The sequence below is a fragment of the Prionailurus bengalensis genome, chromosome E2, assembly GCF_016509475.1.
Source record: "Prionailurus bengalensis isolate Pbe53 chromosome E2, Fcat_Pben_1.1_paternal_pri, whole genome shotgun sequence".
Taxonomy (NCBI): Eukaryota; Metazoa; Chordata; class Mammalia; order Carnivora; family Felidae; genus Prionailurus; species Prionailurus bengalensis.
The window spans coordinates 11,605,564-11,622,015 of NC_057352.1; positions in this window are offsets into that span (position 1 = coordinate 11,605,564).

Consider the following 16,452-nt stretch of genomic DNA (forward strand, 5'->3'; position numbering starts at 1 on the left):
GCTTGTTACTTCTTTCTATCCTCATCCCCCCCCCCCCCAGGGCATGACTAGAGATGCTGATTCTAACAGGCAGTTGGCGAATCACTCAGACGTCATAACAGCCCGCTGTGCTATCACTGTGTCCCTGAAATGTCATCGAGCAGCCCCAGTCTCCTATAAACACCCCTGGGGTCCTGTGGGCCCGAGGAGGAGGCACTGCCCTGGTGCCAGTAGTAACTCAGCCACATCACCCCCACGGAAGTGATTTAATTCCCTCCAAATTCTTCACCAGAAGGCTCTGCAAGCCACCTTTCTGGCTACTCTCACTCCTCCAGGCAGCCCTCCTTGAACTCTCCACTGTGGGCACCCCCACTCCCATTGTTCCTGTTCCCTGGGCTCTGGACTCTGGCCTTAGGGACCTTCCCTCTCTGATCATTCCAGGTCCCATGCCTTCAATATTGAAAAGCTGTCAAATCCAGGCAGGTGAAAGGACTTCCCTGCATCTCTCCAGGCCTTAGTTTTCATTTCTCTAAGATGGGCATAGCACTGGTACCTGGCCCGTATACTGAGCGGTGAGGTGATTTGAGCGAGGGGGGTTTAGCACAGGCCATGCCAAAAGCTCTTTAAATCCAATTGGCCGACGAACAAAAGAAATAGTTCACGGTGAGAAGTGGGGATCAGGGGGAGGAAGGAAATGTACTTTTCCAAGGTATAACCTTTTTGGCTTTGCCAATACATTTTCCAAAAACTAAAAACAAACAAACAACAAAAAAAAACACAACCTTATTATTGTTACTATTCAAAATTTACCATCTATGGACTGACTTTGAAACTTACCTGGGTGTCCTCCAGCCAGACCTGCTCCTTCCCCCTCCTAGGCTTCATCTCAGGGGGGACCCCACCATCCACCCTGCCACCAGGGCAGAGACTTGGGCCTCATCCCAAGGGTCCCCCTCCCTCCACAGCCTCTTGGCCACCAAGTCTGGTCCTTCTTGCCTCCTGTCTCTCATATCTACCCTCTCCTCCTTCTCCCCTCCCCAGTCTGCCTCCACAAGGCTGGAAAGATCTTACTAAAGCATAAATCTGTCCTTGTCTCTCTCCCTGCTCAGAACCTGCCATGACTCCCTAGTGCCCGTGGGGCAGTAGTCGAGGCTCCTCACCATGGCCCACAGGACCCAGTTTGATCTGGTCCTTGAGGACCTTTCCAGCTTCTTAATTCCTTGATTCCAAAAACATGATTATTTTTTAAAGGACCTTTGCCTGGCGGTGAGGTCCCTCTGCCATCCAGACAGCAAAACAACCGGGCACCTGGCTGAAGCTGGATGTACCCTAGGGACAGGGACTTTACCGCCACTCAAAGCCTCCCATCCACAGCCAAGCAGTTCTGCCAGAACCAACATCTGTCTACTACACCCTGCTTTCCAGGGCCACACAGGACAGGGCAGGTCCTCCGGACTGTAATGTTTCAGAGGCTAGAAGATGTAGGTATTTGTTGTCTTTGAACCTTTGGAAACTGCAGTGTAAGATTCCCTGAGGCTGATTCTTGGAGTCAGCACTGGAGTCACAGGCTATCAGAATAAAAAGGCGACTCTGTGGATCCAAGGGCAAAGGGGAGTTCTGGCTTTCCCCACTGCCTGTCCCCAGGCCTGGAGCTATTCTGTCCAATCAAGGACTTGCAAAGGTGGGAAGAACTGTAGCGGATTTAGGACTGGGAACAAACAGTGAATGCTGGGCTGTGCCCTGACTCTGATGACACAAAGACCCCAACATTGGTGACGGAAGACCTCCATCTGGCCCCAGCCTGAATCCTAACGCTGGGCACAGGATGAGGAAACTGGCCCAGACCCAGACCTAAACCTACAGGCAATGTAGAAACAAACCAAGAAGTCAGAGCCTTACCCCGAACCCTCGGCTTGTCTGTGTCTGACTTCCTGTGATCTCCCCACTCTTCCCCCCACCCCCCCACCCCCACTCCGGGGTCCAAAGGAAGGGCTGAGAACTGGGATGGCGAGCGGGGCAGAGACAGATTCAGAAAGGTGGGGAAGAATAGGGCCAGGGCTTTCGGATGCGTAGGCTGAGGGATGGGGATGAATACCTGTTGGGGACACGGTTGGGGGCCAGGGCTGGGAATGAAGATCGGGATAGGCAAAGGGGGAGGAAGGCCGGTGGTCAGGGATGAGGGATGGCGGGGAAGCTGAGGATGGACGGGGACAGGAGATGGGCAATGCGGGAGGCAGCGGGGGAGAGGCGAGGGTGAAGCCAGGCTGGTGACAGGCTGGGGGCAGCGGGGCGGCCAGGTCGCGGTGGGGGCGGGGTGGGCCGGCCGGGACTGCGCGGCGAGGCCCGGCGGAGCCCGGCACCATCCTCCGCCCCCCGCTGCCTCCCCTTCCGCTCCCCGGAAGCGCTGAGTCGTCCTGCCTTATCTGGGGGCCGCTATTTCGGGCTCGGCTCCGAGCGCGGAGACTATTTTTAGCCGCGCTCGGGTAAAAATGGACGCGGCGCCGCGCGGGTTCCCGAGGCCGTGCGCGCCCCCTCGCGAGAACTGGGGGCCGGGGGCGCGCGCCTGAGTCACCTTCCCGCCCGCCCACCGCCACCGTCCCCCCCCCCCCGCCGCTCCCCGCGCGGCGAGGAGCGCGGCCCGTGGGTCCCGGACGCCTCGCATCCGCTCGAGCCTCCCGGGTTCCGCTCGGCGGGGCTCAGAACATTCCAGGAACATCGGGACGCGTCCACCGAGGCTCTGGCGGCCGCAGGCGGGCTTTGGGCAGAGGCGCCGCGCCGCCTGGTGGCCCCCGCGGGGATCGCAGGCGGGAGCCGGGCCGGGAGTCCACCCGCCCGCGTACCCACTTTATAGCGGAGGAAACTGAGGCCGGAGAGGATCTGGGGTGGGGCCTTGCAACGTGAATTGAGAGGTACGAAAGCTTCTGTTTCAGCTGGGATACCTCCCTGAATGGAGAACTCACCACCTACCAGAAGTAGTATTTGCCTCATCACTAGCAAATATTTATCAAGGGCCTGCCGTGTGGCAGGTGGCTCCGTGGCAGGACACCGGGACACAGCAGTGCCCAAGACAGGGATTCCTGCCCTCGTGAGGCCAACGTTCTAATGGGGAGACAAAGTAAATAAGATGTTTTCAGATTGTGATAAGTGGTGCAAAGGAAGTAAAATGTGATGGTTTAAAAAAGGGGGGGATGGGGCGCCTGGCTGGCTCCGTGGGTGGAGCATGCGAATTGATCTCAGAATCGTGGGTTCGAGCCCCACATTGGGTATAGGTGTTACTTAAAATGTTTTCAAATAAATAAATAAAGGGGGATGTTTTGGCAAGAGTAGTCAGGGAGGGCCTTTCTCTGGGGAGGTGACGCGGCTGCGTCCTGGATGATGAGAAGGGGCATCTAAAACGACCCCGTGTTTTAATTCGGTCCCCTCACCCCATTTCATAGATCTGGAAGCAGAAGCCTCCAGAGAAACCGGTTGGGGACCAAAGCAGGCTCTGAGCTGGCCGCACAGAGCCTGTCGTGGGGCTGGAACTCACGAACCGTGAGATCATGACCTGAGCTGAAGTCCGCCGCTTAACAGACTAAGCCAGCCAGGCGCCCCAATATTGATATAGTTATTTTAAAAATAACAGCCGCTCGGGCGCCTGGCTGGCTCAGTCCGTGGAGCCTGTGACTCTTGATCTTGGGGTTGTATGTTCGAGCCCCACGTCGGATGTAGAGATTACTTAAAAATAAAACCTTAAAAAAAAAAAAAAGCTACCGTGTATTCAACACCTCACCTTACTCTTCCGCAGAAACGTCTGCTAAATGCCTCGCCTGCGTTATTTCTCCGAGTCCTCTCCCTAGACCTAGGAGGTAAGGTACCGTTCCCATGCCCCATTAACAGATGAGGCAACCGCTTCCCTACCTCCCAGTTCTCCCAGCCACGTGGGCATCTGTAGCTTGCCAGCCTTCTGCCTTCTGCTTGTCCTTTGAAAAACCACCCCTTTCGAAATGTCAGTTCACCTGTGTATCTCACTCCTCTCTCCCTTTCCCGGGAAGGGAACATGATTCAGGCCCAGCCAGTCAGAGCGTTCCAGTCCTTCTGCCTTCTGATGACGGTGCTTGTCTCAAGGGTGGACCTGTGGCCCAATCCAGTTTGTGAATGATGGAACCACCGGGCAGGAGACCTTTCTTCCCTCTGGGGTCACTAAGAGGGTGGGATGTGGGCCCTGAGCTGTTGGGGCCATCTCTGCTATCTTAAGGAAAGTCTTCTTGAGGAAAAAAAAAAAAAAAACAGAGAAATGTGGAACCTAGAGATTGGAGAATGACTTCATATCATCATTTGAGCTCCTGGATCAAGCTGTGACTGAAGCTGGTTTTACCCCTTGACTTTTTTTTTTTTTTTTTTTAATTTTTCTCTTAGTGTTTTTATTTATTCTTGAGACAGAGAGAGACAGAGCATGAGCAGGGGAGGGGCAGAGAGGGAGACACAGACTCTGAAGCAGGCTCCAGGCTCTGAGTGGTCAGCACAGAGCCCAACGCCGGGCTTGAACCACGAACTGTGAGATCATGACCTGAGCCGAAGTCGGACACTTCACCGACTTAGCCACCCAGGCAGGCGCCCCAGACTTTTTTTTTTTTAACGTGAAACAATACGTCTCCCTAAACGTGTTTGCACTTGAAGCTGAGAGGCTTCTGATTAATTCACTCTGTCTCTCCAAACTCCCTCCCAGAACTGGTCCTGACACTTCCACTGTCCCTGGTCCTCGGGCATGGGTCTCTGTACCTCCTGGAGCCCACATTCATCACACACATCCCCCGTGGAGGCATAGACTGCTTCTGTGCATCTGGGCTCCGCCGCTGACCAGGCACTCCTGTGGGGCCTGGGTCTGCCCGTCTCCACGTCCCTGGGCATAGACCAACATGAGAACCTGGGCAGGGAGGCCACTCTCCTGGGCAGGGACACTTGCCGTTCATCGCTGGCTGATGGTGAGGTTACCGTGCTGTACCCTCCACCTTCTCCCACTGCCAAGATTTCAGCCCTGTCTGAGCTCTGACAGCCTCCCGGCCTCAGCCTTGCTATCTCTTCTGCACTCTAGACCCAAGTGTCTGACAATTCTTAGACGCCTCCCCTAAGATGTCCCACAGGATTTCATCCCAACCTCAGCTTCCTTCCTGTGCCTCCTTCTGCCCGGCTCAGGCAGAGTCCCACCATTGGCCCTGTCTCCTGGACCGGAGGCCTGGCCTCATCCCGGATGCCTTCTTTCTCTTTCCTCCCACAGCTCGTCCCTCCTTTCTGTTCTATCATTTGAAGATCTCATATGTTCTGCCTCTTGCACCTTCCTCCTTGAGCCCCTATCCCCACTTCACCCTGCCCTACACTCCTCCCTCGTCCCCGCCCCAGTCCTGCCCCCTCCCATCCAGAAGGATCTTGCTAAAGCACAAACTTGTTCTTGCGAAGTCTTTCCCCTGCTCAGAGCCTGCCATGGCTCCCCAGTGCTCCAGTCCCCTGACCTACAAGGCTGTTCGTGGCCTGAACGCCGCTGCTTCTTTAACCCCATCTCTCACCCTCCCTTTCCCCAACACTCATTCACCCTGCCCTCAACTCGTCCCCAAACTGCTTGCCTTTTCCCAAACGCATTGCGCTCCGGCATGCTACCTGAAGTTGAACTTCGGTTCCTTCTGCCTCAAATACCTTTCCCATCCTTTTCCACCTAGTGACTATCTCTCCATCCTTCAAGGTCCAACTCATCCATCCCTCTGCTGAGAAACCTAGCATGAATCCCTCTTCGTAAGCCGGGCCCCCACCCCTAAGAAACCTGGTCTGTGTTAGCTCGTTGTCTGCTGGTCAGTGTGCCGGGCCCTTTGGACATTCTATCTCACTGAGTTCCTCTAATAACCCTCTGGGGGCAGGAACAAACATTCCCGGTTTCTGGATGAAGGAACTAAGCGCCCGTGAGGACAAGTGACTCACCAAAGGAATCTCAGCCAGGGAAGGGACAGAGTCAGGATTTGAACTCTCGACGTTGAGGCAGCCTGGCTTGTCCAGTTGTGCTGAGTATTTTATCTCAGTTTTGTAAGTGTTTATTTTATAGCATTCTCAGTAGAAGCACACGCTCATACATACAATTGACGAATAAAAAATAAACTCTATAGGGGCGCCTGGATGGCTCAGTCGGTTGAGCATCTGACTTCGGCTCAGGTCATGATCTCACGGTTCGTGAGTTCGAGTCCTGCGTCGGGCTCTGTGCTGACAGCTCAGAGCCTGGAGCCTGTTCAGTTTCTTGTCTCTGCCCCTTCCCCACTCATGCTCTGTCTGTCTGTCTGTCTCTTTCCAAAATAAACATTAGAAAAAAAGGAAGTAAAAGGAAACAGGTGAAGATAATTTTTTTCATGTATATTATTTAACCAGATACATGCAAAATGTTATATCAACACGTACTCAAGAAGAGTAATTTTTTTAAAAGTTTATTTATTTATTGTTTTAGTAATTGCTTTATCCGACATGGGGCTTGAACTCACAACCCCAAGATCAAGAGTCATGTTCTTGGGGCACCTGGGTGGCTCAGTTCGTTGAGTGTCCAACTCTTGGTTTTGGTTCAGGTCGTGATCTCATAGTCATGGGATCAAGCCCTTCATTGGGTTCCTCGCTGACAGTGTGGATGGAGTCTGATTGGGATTCTCTTTTTTCCTCTCCCTCTCCGCCCGCTCATGTGTGTATGCACTCAAGCTCTCTCTCGCTCTCTCTCTCTCAAAATAAATAAATAAACATTAAAATAAAGAAAGAGGGCACCTGTGTGGCTCAGTCAGTTGAGCATCCGACTTTGGCTCAGGTTGTGCTCTCACGATTTGGTTCGTGAGTTCGAGCCCCAGGTCGGGCTTGCTGTCAGTGCAGAGCCCCCCAGATCCTCTGTCCCCCTCTCTCTCTGCCCCTCCCCCACTCGTGCTCACCCTCTCTCTCTCTCTCAAAAATAAATAAAAATAAACATTTAAGGGGGACCTGGGTGGCTCAGTCGGTTGAGCGTCCGACTTCGGCTCAGGTCACGATCTCACGGTCTGTGAGTTCGAGCCCCGCATCGGGCTCTGGGCTGATGGCTCAGAGCCTGGAGCCTGCTTCCGATTCTGTGTCTCCCTCTCTCTCTGCCCCTTCCCCGTTCATGCTCTGTCTCTCTCTGTCTCAAAAATAAATAAATGTTAAAAAAAAAATTAAAAAAAAAATTTAATTTATAAAAAAAAAAAAGAGCTACACATTTGCATGTACTTACAACTCAGCCAGCGAGGCACCCTTCAATATCAGCAATTAAAACAAAATTTTTTTAGTGTTTTATTAAAAAAAATTTTTTTTAACGTTTATTTATTTTTGAGACAGAGAGAGACAGAGCATGAACGGGGAAGGGTCAGAGAGAGGGAGACACAGAATCCGAGGCGGACTCCAGGCTCCGAGCTCTCAACACGAAGCCCGATGTGGGGCTCGAACTCATGAAACCGTGAGATCATGACCTGAGCCGAAGTCGGCCGCTCAACCGACTGAGCCACCCAGGTGCCCCTGTTTTATTTATTTTTGAAAGAGAGAGGGAGAGAGACAAAGGATGAGCGGTGGGAAGTGGGGGGAGGCAGAGAGAGAGAGGGAGACACACAATCCACGAAGCAGGCTCCAGGCTCTGAGCGGTCAGCACAGAGCCCGACGCGGGGCTCGAACTCCCGGACCGCGAGATCGTGACCTGAGCCGAAGTCGGACCCTTCCCCGAGTGAGCCACCCAGGCGCCCCTAGCGGCAACTTTTAATGAGGTATTTTACCTTCTTTTGTGCTGCTCCAAGTCTCCAAACTCCAGTGTGGATTTCAGAGTCATGGCACATCTCATTTTGGACGAGCCGCTGTTCCAGCACCCAGGAGCCCCAGGCAAGCGGCAGCTCCCACATCTGACAGCCTGGCCGAGGACCATTCCCTGACCACGGACCCGGGAGCGCGGCCTCCTCAAAGTCCAAACGTAACACGCCCCAGGGTGCCTGCAGGAGACAGTCACGGCTTACAGTCAACACCCGGGACTCTGAAACCTGAGCGCGTGTCTCCCTCTCTTGAGCGCGTGGTTCAAATATTAGCTCTGTAACTTCCAAGCTGCACTTCCAGCCTCCCAGTTCCTTCTAGAAAAGGATCTCATAGGCGTTTTGTGGGGACTGAGTTCATAGATGTTCACCACTCAGAACACGGCGTGGCATAATTAAGCCCTGCGCGAGTGTCGGCTTTTATCACCGTTTGGAGGTTTTGTGTGGGAGAAGATCCCTCAACTCCACCTTAACCGTCAAAGCATGACAACTCCCTCCCCGACTTCCTGTCCTTGAAGTGGAGGAGGAAGCGGGCTCTGCCCTGACAGGCTGACAGCCGCGAGCCCAATGTGGGACTCGAACCCACGAACCCCGAGACCATGACCTGAGCTGAAGTCGGAGGCTCGACCGCCTGAGCCGCCCAGGTGCCCCGTCTTCTCTTTCGATCTGTGGAGTGGGTCGAATGATGCACCCGCCCAAGATACGTCCACGTGAGACGCGTGGATGAGAGCTTATTTGGGAAAAGGGTCTTTGCGGATGTAATTAAGGGAAGGAACTCAAGACGAGATCATCTTGGATCGTCCGAGAAGCCCCCGAACCCAAAGGCAAGTGTCCTTATAAAAGAGAAAGGCAGGGGCGCCTGGGTGTCTCAACTGGTTGAGCATCTGACTCTTGATTTGGCTCAGGTCACGATCCCAGGGTCATGGGATCAAGTCCCGCACTGGGCTCCATCCTGAGCATGGAGCCTGCTTAAGATTCTCTCTCTCTCTCTCTCTCTCTCTCTCTCTCTGCCCTTCTCCCTTGCTCACACATACACACTCTCTCTGTCTTAAATTTTAAAAAGCCCCCGGGTGGCTCAGTTGGCTGGGCGTCCAACTTCAGCTCAGGTCATGGTTTGTGAGTTCGAACCCCTCATGGGGCTCTAGGCTGACAGTTTGGAGCCTGGAGTCTGCTGCGGATTCTGTGTCTCCCTCTCTCGCTCTGTCCCTCCCCCCCCCAAATAAATAAACGTTAAAAAAAAGAGAGAGAAAGGCAGAGGGCAATTGCACACACATGGTACAGGAGAGGCCACGTGAAGATAGTCACAAAGGTTGCAGTGAGCCGGTCACAGGCCCAGGAGTGCCTGGAGTCATGAGCTGGAAGAGGCAAGGAAGGATCCCCCCCAGAACCCCCCAGAAGGGGGACAGAACCGTGGCCCTGTTACCAAACACCTGGTCTTAGGACTTCCGGCCTCCAGAACGATAAGAGAATACATTTCTGTTGTTTTCAGCCACCGGGTTTGTGGTAATTTGTTAGGCAGCCACAGGAAATGAATACAATCTATTTGGGGGCCTGTCTCCTCCACTCTGAAGGCAGAGTTTCTGTGGCTTTCAGATATCATCTCTTCAAACCCTCCGTCATAGGAGAAAACTGAGTCTAGGAAAGGAGGCGGGGTCAGAGCCAGACCTCAGGCCCCCAGCTCCACATCTAAGATCCAGAGGTCACTGTGGAAACTTCCAGGGTATTTTGCATGTTGGAAAAACTACATCGAATGTTTACTGAGTTTTCTTTCAAGGCAGCGGTTGAGAACACAGGTTTCGGTTGGAGTCCTGGTTTGACCGCTTACTTGTCGTGCGGCCTTGGGCAAGAGACTAACTTCTCTGTGCCTCAGTTTCTCCGCCTATAAAATGGGTATAATGGGATAAGTCATCTCAGAGGGTTGTGATGTGCGGTATATGACCATCGATCTACGTTGCTGCTTGGCCAAGGTCCTGAAAGTCTTTGCAAATGCTACAAGACAAGAAAATAGGTATAAAGATCAGAAGGCAAGGGGGAAAAAAAAAAAAGCAAACAAAAACAGATCAGAAGGCAAGAGAGAAAACTGCCATTCGGATCATTTTCAAGGGAAAACTAAAAGAATCGACAAGCTATCTGAGTATGAGAATTTGGCCAGATTGCCCGTGGAAGGCGGTTCTGATCCGCGTCACTGCCAGTCCCTCAAACCTAAGCTTTGTTCTTGACCGTCCCTCATCCTAGTCCAGGCGAGCATCTGGCAACGGCGGTCACTTCCTCACTAGGCTTCCCGCTTTCATCCCCTCCCCTCCCCCCCCCCCCCCCCCCCCCCCCCCCCCCGCCCCGCACCCCTCCACAGTCCATTCTCCACTCAGAATAAAATCTAAAGTACTTATCATAGCCTTCAAGGCCTTTCTTATGTAATCTGGTCCCTTGATCGCCCAGACTTTATTTCTTGCCACTCCCCCCTTGCTCCCTGGGCTCCAGCTCTTTGCATTTTTTTCAAACTCACCTAGCAATTTCCCACCCACTGGGCCTTTGCACGAGCTGTTCCCACCCCCTTGAAAAGCTCTCCCTCCCTTCTCCCTAGCCAATTCCCGGTCATCCTTCAGGTCTCCTCTTCGATGCTCCTTTGACAGAGAAACCTGTCCTGCCCTCAGTTGAAATGATGTTCCAGGGGCGTCTGGGTGGCTCAGTCGGTTAAGCATCCGACTTCAGCTCAGGTCACCATCTCGCGGTCCGTGAGTTCGAGCCCCGCGTTGGGCTCTGGGCTGATGGCTCAGAGCCTGGAGCCTGCTTCTCATTCTGTGTCTCCCTCTCTCTCTCTGCCCCTCCCCCATTCATGCTCTGTCTCTCTCTGTCTCAAAAATAAATAAACGTTAAAAAATTAAAAAAAAAAAAAAAGAAATGATGTTCCACATTCTTGTCCTTTATCTAACCCTCATTAGGTGTATATGATTATTAGCTCCGTGATTTGTAAACTTTTTGGTCTCGAGACCCCTCATGTTCTTAAAAATTATTGAGGACTCCAGGGGCGCCTGGGTGGCTCAGTTGCTTAAGCCTCTGACTCTTGATTTTGGCTCAGGTCATGATCTCCATGGTTTATGGGATCGAAGCCTACGTCAGGCTCCATGCTAAGTGGGGAGCCTACTTGAGATTCTCTCTCCTTTTCTCTGCTGCTCCCCTGCTCATGCTTTCTGTCTCAAAATAAATAAATAAACATTAAAAAAAAATATTGAGGACTCCAAAGAGTTGTGTTTTTCTTTCAAAGAATTTTTCTTTTAATGTGGATTCTATCAATTTTGCTGTATTATAAATTAAAACTGAGAAATTTAAAAATGTTTGATTCATTTGAAAAAAATAAATGATTTCATGTTAACATAAAATCATATATTTTTGAAATATCTTTTTTTTTTTTAAGTTTTATGTACTTAAGTATCTCTACATTCACCATGAGGCTCGAACTCACAACCCCCAGATCAAGAGTCCCATGCTCTTCCCACTAAGCCAAACAGGTGCCCCCAAATCATATATATATATTTAATTTTTTCAATGACTATTTATTTTTGAGAGCGAAAGAGAGAGACAGAGCATTGGCAGGGGAGGGGCAGAGAGAGGGAGACGTAGAATCCGAAGCAGGCTCCAGGCTCTGAGCTGTCAGCACAGAGCCCGATGCAGAGCTCGAACCCACGAGCCATGAGATCATGACCTGAACTAAAACCGGATGTTGAACCGACTGAGCCACCCAGGCGCCCCCATTTTCTTTTAAATTAAAAATAACCAGATATTCCAAAATGAGAAAAAAAATTAGTGAAAAAGGGCATTGTTTCAAATGTTTGCAAACCACTTTAATGTGTGGCTCCACAGAAGATAGTTGTATGTCCTCACATCTGCTTGTGTGCCTAGTGTATTGTGATACTCTACAGGCTGCACTGGGTAGTCCTGAGAGAGTGAATGCGAAAAAGGCAGGTGTCTTAATATTATTGTAACCATCTTGACCTCTTGCACCCCTTGAGAGAGTGCTGGGGAACCCCCGCCCCAGGTTCCATGGACTGCACTTTAAGAATCATTCATTAGCTTTGGGTTCTATTGAGCCTAGAGACAGTATCCTGGGAGCTGAAGGCTTGGGGGGGGGGGGCAGGTAGCCCAGTTCAGGAGATGGCTCTGCCTACATTCAGGATGAGCTCAGATACTCTCTGAGCTGTGGTCTCTTCATCTCTAACATGGGGATAGTAATGATGAAAACAGTAAAGGCACCTCTCCCTGCTAAGATTATATAGTGAGACCCGGAGGAGATGACTCTCCAACTCACGCCTGGCTCCTAGCATACAATAAACATTTGCTGTTAGAATTTGGGAAACGTCATTTGATTTTATTACCAACACTTTGCATTCATGCAGTTAATTTCTCCAGAGGCTTGCCTGGTGCTGGGCAGTGTTAAGGACGTGGTGTTGACTGAGACATGCCTGGCCCTGCTCTGGGGGGAGGGCGGTGGGGGGGTCGCTCCTAGTCGAGGGGGTCACAGAGTTTTCATTTGTGAGGGATTGCCCTTAGCACCCAGTTCTTAAAACTGGGGCAACAGGGCGACGGACTGGCCAGCTTAGCGTGTTTATTTCTCTGCCCCCAGGATGCTTCCGTTCTGTGGCTGGGGAGAAATAGGAGGTGTGCGTATCTGTTTCCTCTCCCTTCCTTCCCAATCTCTCTTTTCGTATTAAAGTGAGTTCCTAGAGGGGCACCTGGCTGGCTCAGTCGGTAAGAACATGGGACTCTTGATCTCAGGGTGGTGAGTCCAAGCCCCACGTTGGGCACAGAGCATTCTTAAAATTTTTTTTAACGTTTATTTATTTTTGAGAGAGAGAGAGAGAGAGAGAGAGAGAGAGAGAGAGAGAGACAGTGCATGAGCAGGGGAGGGACAGAGAGAGACAGAGAGGGAGGGAGACAGAATCTGAAGCAGGCTTCAGGCTCCGAGCTGTCAGCACAGAGCCTGACGCGGGGCTTGAACTCACAAACCATGAGATCATGACCCAAGCCAAGCTAAAGTCTGACGCTCCACAGACTAAGCCACCCAGGTGCCACCCGGGCATAGAGCGTTCTTAATACAAACAAACAAACAAACAAGCAAACAAGCAAACAAACAAGCAAAAAGTTTCTGGATTCCGGGCCCTTTGGGGGCAAGTCCCACCTCTGATCTAACCTCAGTCTCTCATGCTGCAGATCCTGCCTTTTGCTGCATGTCAGTCCACAGCGCCCGGTGAAAACTTGGGACGTCCCAGCAGAAGAGGTGCCAGGGACGGCGCGGGGTCCGGGCCGGGCCCCTCCACTGCCCCCCATCCGGGGGCCGCCGCTCCGGGCCGGGTGAGTCAGTCCCCGGCGGCTCCCGCGTCATGCAGGCCGCTCGGCTCCGCGCTATTTCGGGCTCCGGGCGCTATAAATAGAGGCTCGCAGAGCCGAGCCGCCCCCCTCCGCTCTGGCCCCCCTGCGTCCCCAGCCCCGTCGCGATCGACTCGCCGGGCCGCCGCGCGTCACCGTGGCTAAGTTTAGAGGCGGGTGGGGACGCCGGCCTGGTCACTGCGCCCCTCGGCCGCGCCCCCGCTTCCAGAGCCTTCGGCTGGCGGCTCTCTGCCCCCCGCCCAGAGTTCCTCCCGCGGAATTAGGGGCCGGGGTCCCCGTGGTGTCCATCCCCACCCCAGTGCCTCCGAGGCGCAGACGAAACTGGAAGTTGGGATGAGGGCAAGTTTTGGGAGTGGAGCAGGGGCCTGAAGTCACCAGGAGGAACTTGAATTGAGGCTGGAATCTGAACTCGGAACGTTCAGGGAGGACGCGGGATCAGAGCAGGGACAGCTGCAAGATTCGAATTCACAACTCTGAGAGCCCAGAAGATTCGAATCCAAGATCCAAAAGTTCCATAGGGGCATCGAGCAGAAAGAAACCAAACTTGAAAATGATGTAGAACCAAGGGCAACTTTCCCCCCACGTTAACTAATGCAGACAGGCTCAGCGTTACATTGACCGCAGGCGGTGGGGCCTTTGCCACACTTTTGCCATAAAGAAACGGGTTCAGAAGAAGCGAAGGGGCCGCCTGCCGCCTTCGAGAGGTTTTGCCCCGGGTGGCTTCTGGCGAAGTAGCTCCCAGCGCCCCTACACCCCAAAATCCTCTTGTGGGGAACCATCGCCCCCTGGCGCAAAAGGCACGAGTTGCAAGTTGGTTGGGCAATTCCATTCCCTGGAGGGGGGAAACTAAGTCCCGCCGGGGTTGGCCTCCTAGAAGCACTCTCTAGCCCTTGGATTCAGGGGCACATTTCCATGGTCCTTCTCTACGTCGCTGGGGCCTCTCAGTTCCTTCATATGTCAAATGACCTAGTGATTCCTAAGGGGAGGATTATCGTGAGGTCTTAGCTCATAGTAAGTGCTCAATTTATTTTGATGGTATTCCAGTCGATGGCACTATTTTTATTATTTACAAACCTCCTCCTCGTGTGACGCTGTGACCCCCTTCCGCATCACCTGCCTCACAACACTGTGTTTTATCTTCTTCATAGCAGGTATGGCTGTCTGGAACTTTCTTTAAAAAATGTTTATTTATTTTTGAGAGAGACAGAGACAGAGTGCAAGCAGGGGAGGGGCAGAGAGAGAGGGAGACAGAATCCAAAGCAGGCTCCAGGCTCTGAGCTGTCAGCACAGAACCCCATGCAGGGCTGGAACCCACGAACGAACTGTGAGATCATGACCTGAGCCTAACCTACTGAGCCAGTAGGCGCCCCTGTGTGCTTTTATTTATTTATTTTTTTAAGTTTACTTATTTATTTTGAAAGAGAATGATAGCGAGCAGGGGAGAGGCAGAGAGAGGGAGAGAGAGAATCCCAAGCAGGCTCTGCACTGTCAGCGCACAGCCCGATACGGGGCTTGAACTCACAAACCATGAGATCATGACCTGAGCCAAAATCAAGAGTGGGGCCTTTAACCAACTGAGCCACCCAGACGCCCCCGTGTGTATTTCGTTCTCATGGTGTGTGTCCTCCATGAGACCATTAGCTGCACAGGGCAGGGACATGGACTGCTTTGTTCAGAGCTGTGCCCCCAGCGCCCGGCACATAGTAGGTGCTCAATATGTAGTCACTCAAGGAATGCGTGAGCCATCCACCTCAATACAGTTCTCTGAGGGGCGCCTGGGTGGCTCAGTCGGTTAAGCGTCCGACTTCGGCTCAAGTCATGATCTCACGGCCCGTGAGTTCGAGCCCCGCGTCGGGCTCTGTGCTGACAGCTCGGAGCCTGGAGCCTGCTTCGGATTCTGTGTCTCCCTCTCTCTCTGCCCCTCCCCCGTGCATGCTCTGTCTCTCTCTGTCTCAAAAATAAATAAACATTAAAAAAATTAAAAAAAAAATACAGTTCTCTGTGGTCTTATTGAATCCTCGGCAGTTACAGACGGGGAAACTGAGGCTCTGAGTAGTGCAGTCGCTTGCCGTAGTGTTTGGCCTCGGTTTTCTGTTCATTCACACAGTACAAGGTTTAGGAGCCCCTTCTGGTTGCTGGGGGCTGGGGGGCGGTGGGTGCACTGTGACATAACAATGGCCACAACAGCTCCAGCCCCCCCTGCCCAGGACTTGGTTAGTGGTATTTTATTTATAGGATAGACTCAAATGTGGCACCTACTGTGTGTCCAGTACAGTTTGGGGCACTTTGCACATAGGTCGTTTCACCCTGCTAATAAAGCTATTATTGTTATCCCCATCTTATTTATTTATTTACTTATTTATATTTGAGAGAGAGGGAGAGCACCAGCAGGAGAGAGAGGCTTGGGGGGGGGGGAGACAGAGAGAAAGAGAGACTGAGACAGAGACAGAGACAGAGACAGAGAGAGAATCCTAAGCAGGGTCCATGCTCAGTGTGGAGCCTGACGAGGGGCTGGATCCCAAGACCCTGGGATCACGACCTGAGCCGAAATCAAGAGTCAGACGCTCTACCGATTGAGCCACCCAGGAGCCCCATATTTATTTTTTAAAGTTTCTTTTATTTATTGACGCTTAAGTCATTTGTATACCCAACATCGGCTCGAACTCGCAACCCCGAGATCAAGAGTCGCCGCCCTCCACTGATGGAGTCAGCCAGGGTTCTTCATTCATCCCCATTTTAGAAATGAGCAAACTGACACACACAGAGAGGCTGAGTTGTTGGCCCAAGGCCACACTGCTAGTAAATGACCTTCCGGGGAGAGTTACACCCAGTGATGAGGCTGCTTATGTAGGAGGGAGAATCACAGAGATAGTACGCTTCTCATCAGAGACCCAGGAGCCGGGGAGATACAGAACCAGTATCTCCTAACTCTTTTTTTTTTTTTTTTTTTTTTTTTTGAGACAGAGAGAGACAGAGCATGAACAGGGGAGGGGCAGAGAGAGAGGGAGACACAGAATCTGAAGCAGGCTCCAGGCTCCGAGCTGTTAGCACAGAGCCCGACGTGGGGCTCGAACTCACGGACCGTGAGATCATGACCTGAGCCGAAGTCGGACGCTTAGCCGACTGAGCCACCCAGGCGCCCCTCTCCTAACTCTTCAAGGGAAATAATAAGGAACCCAGAATTAGGGATTTCAATTTGGAGGATGAAATGAAGGTATTTTCAGATGAGCAAGACTCAGAACCTTACTATCCACGATTGTCCCTGAAAGCATTAGAAGTGAACGGACTCTGG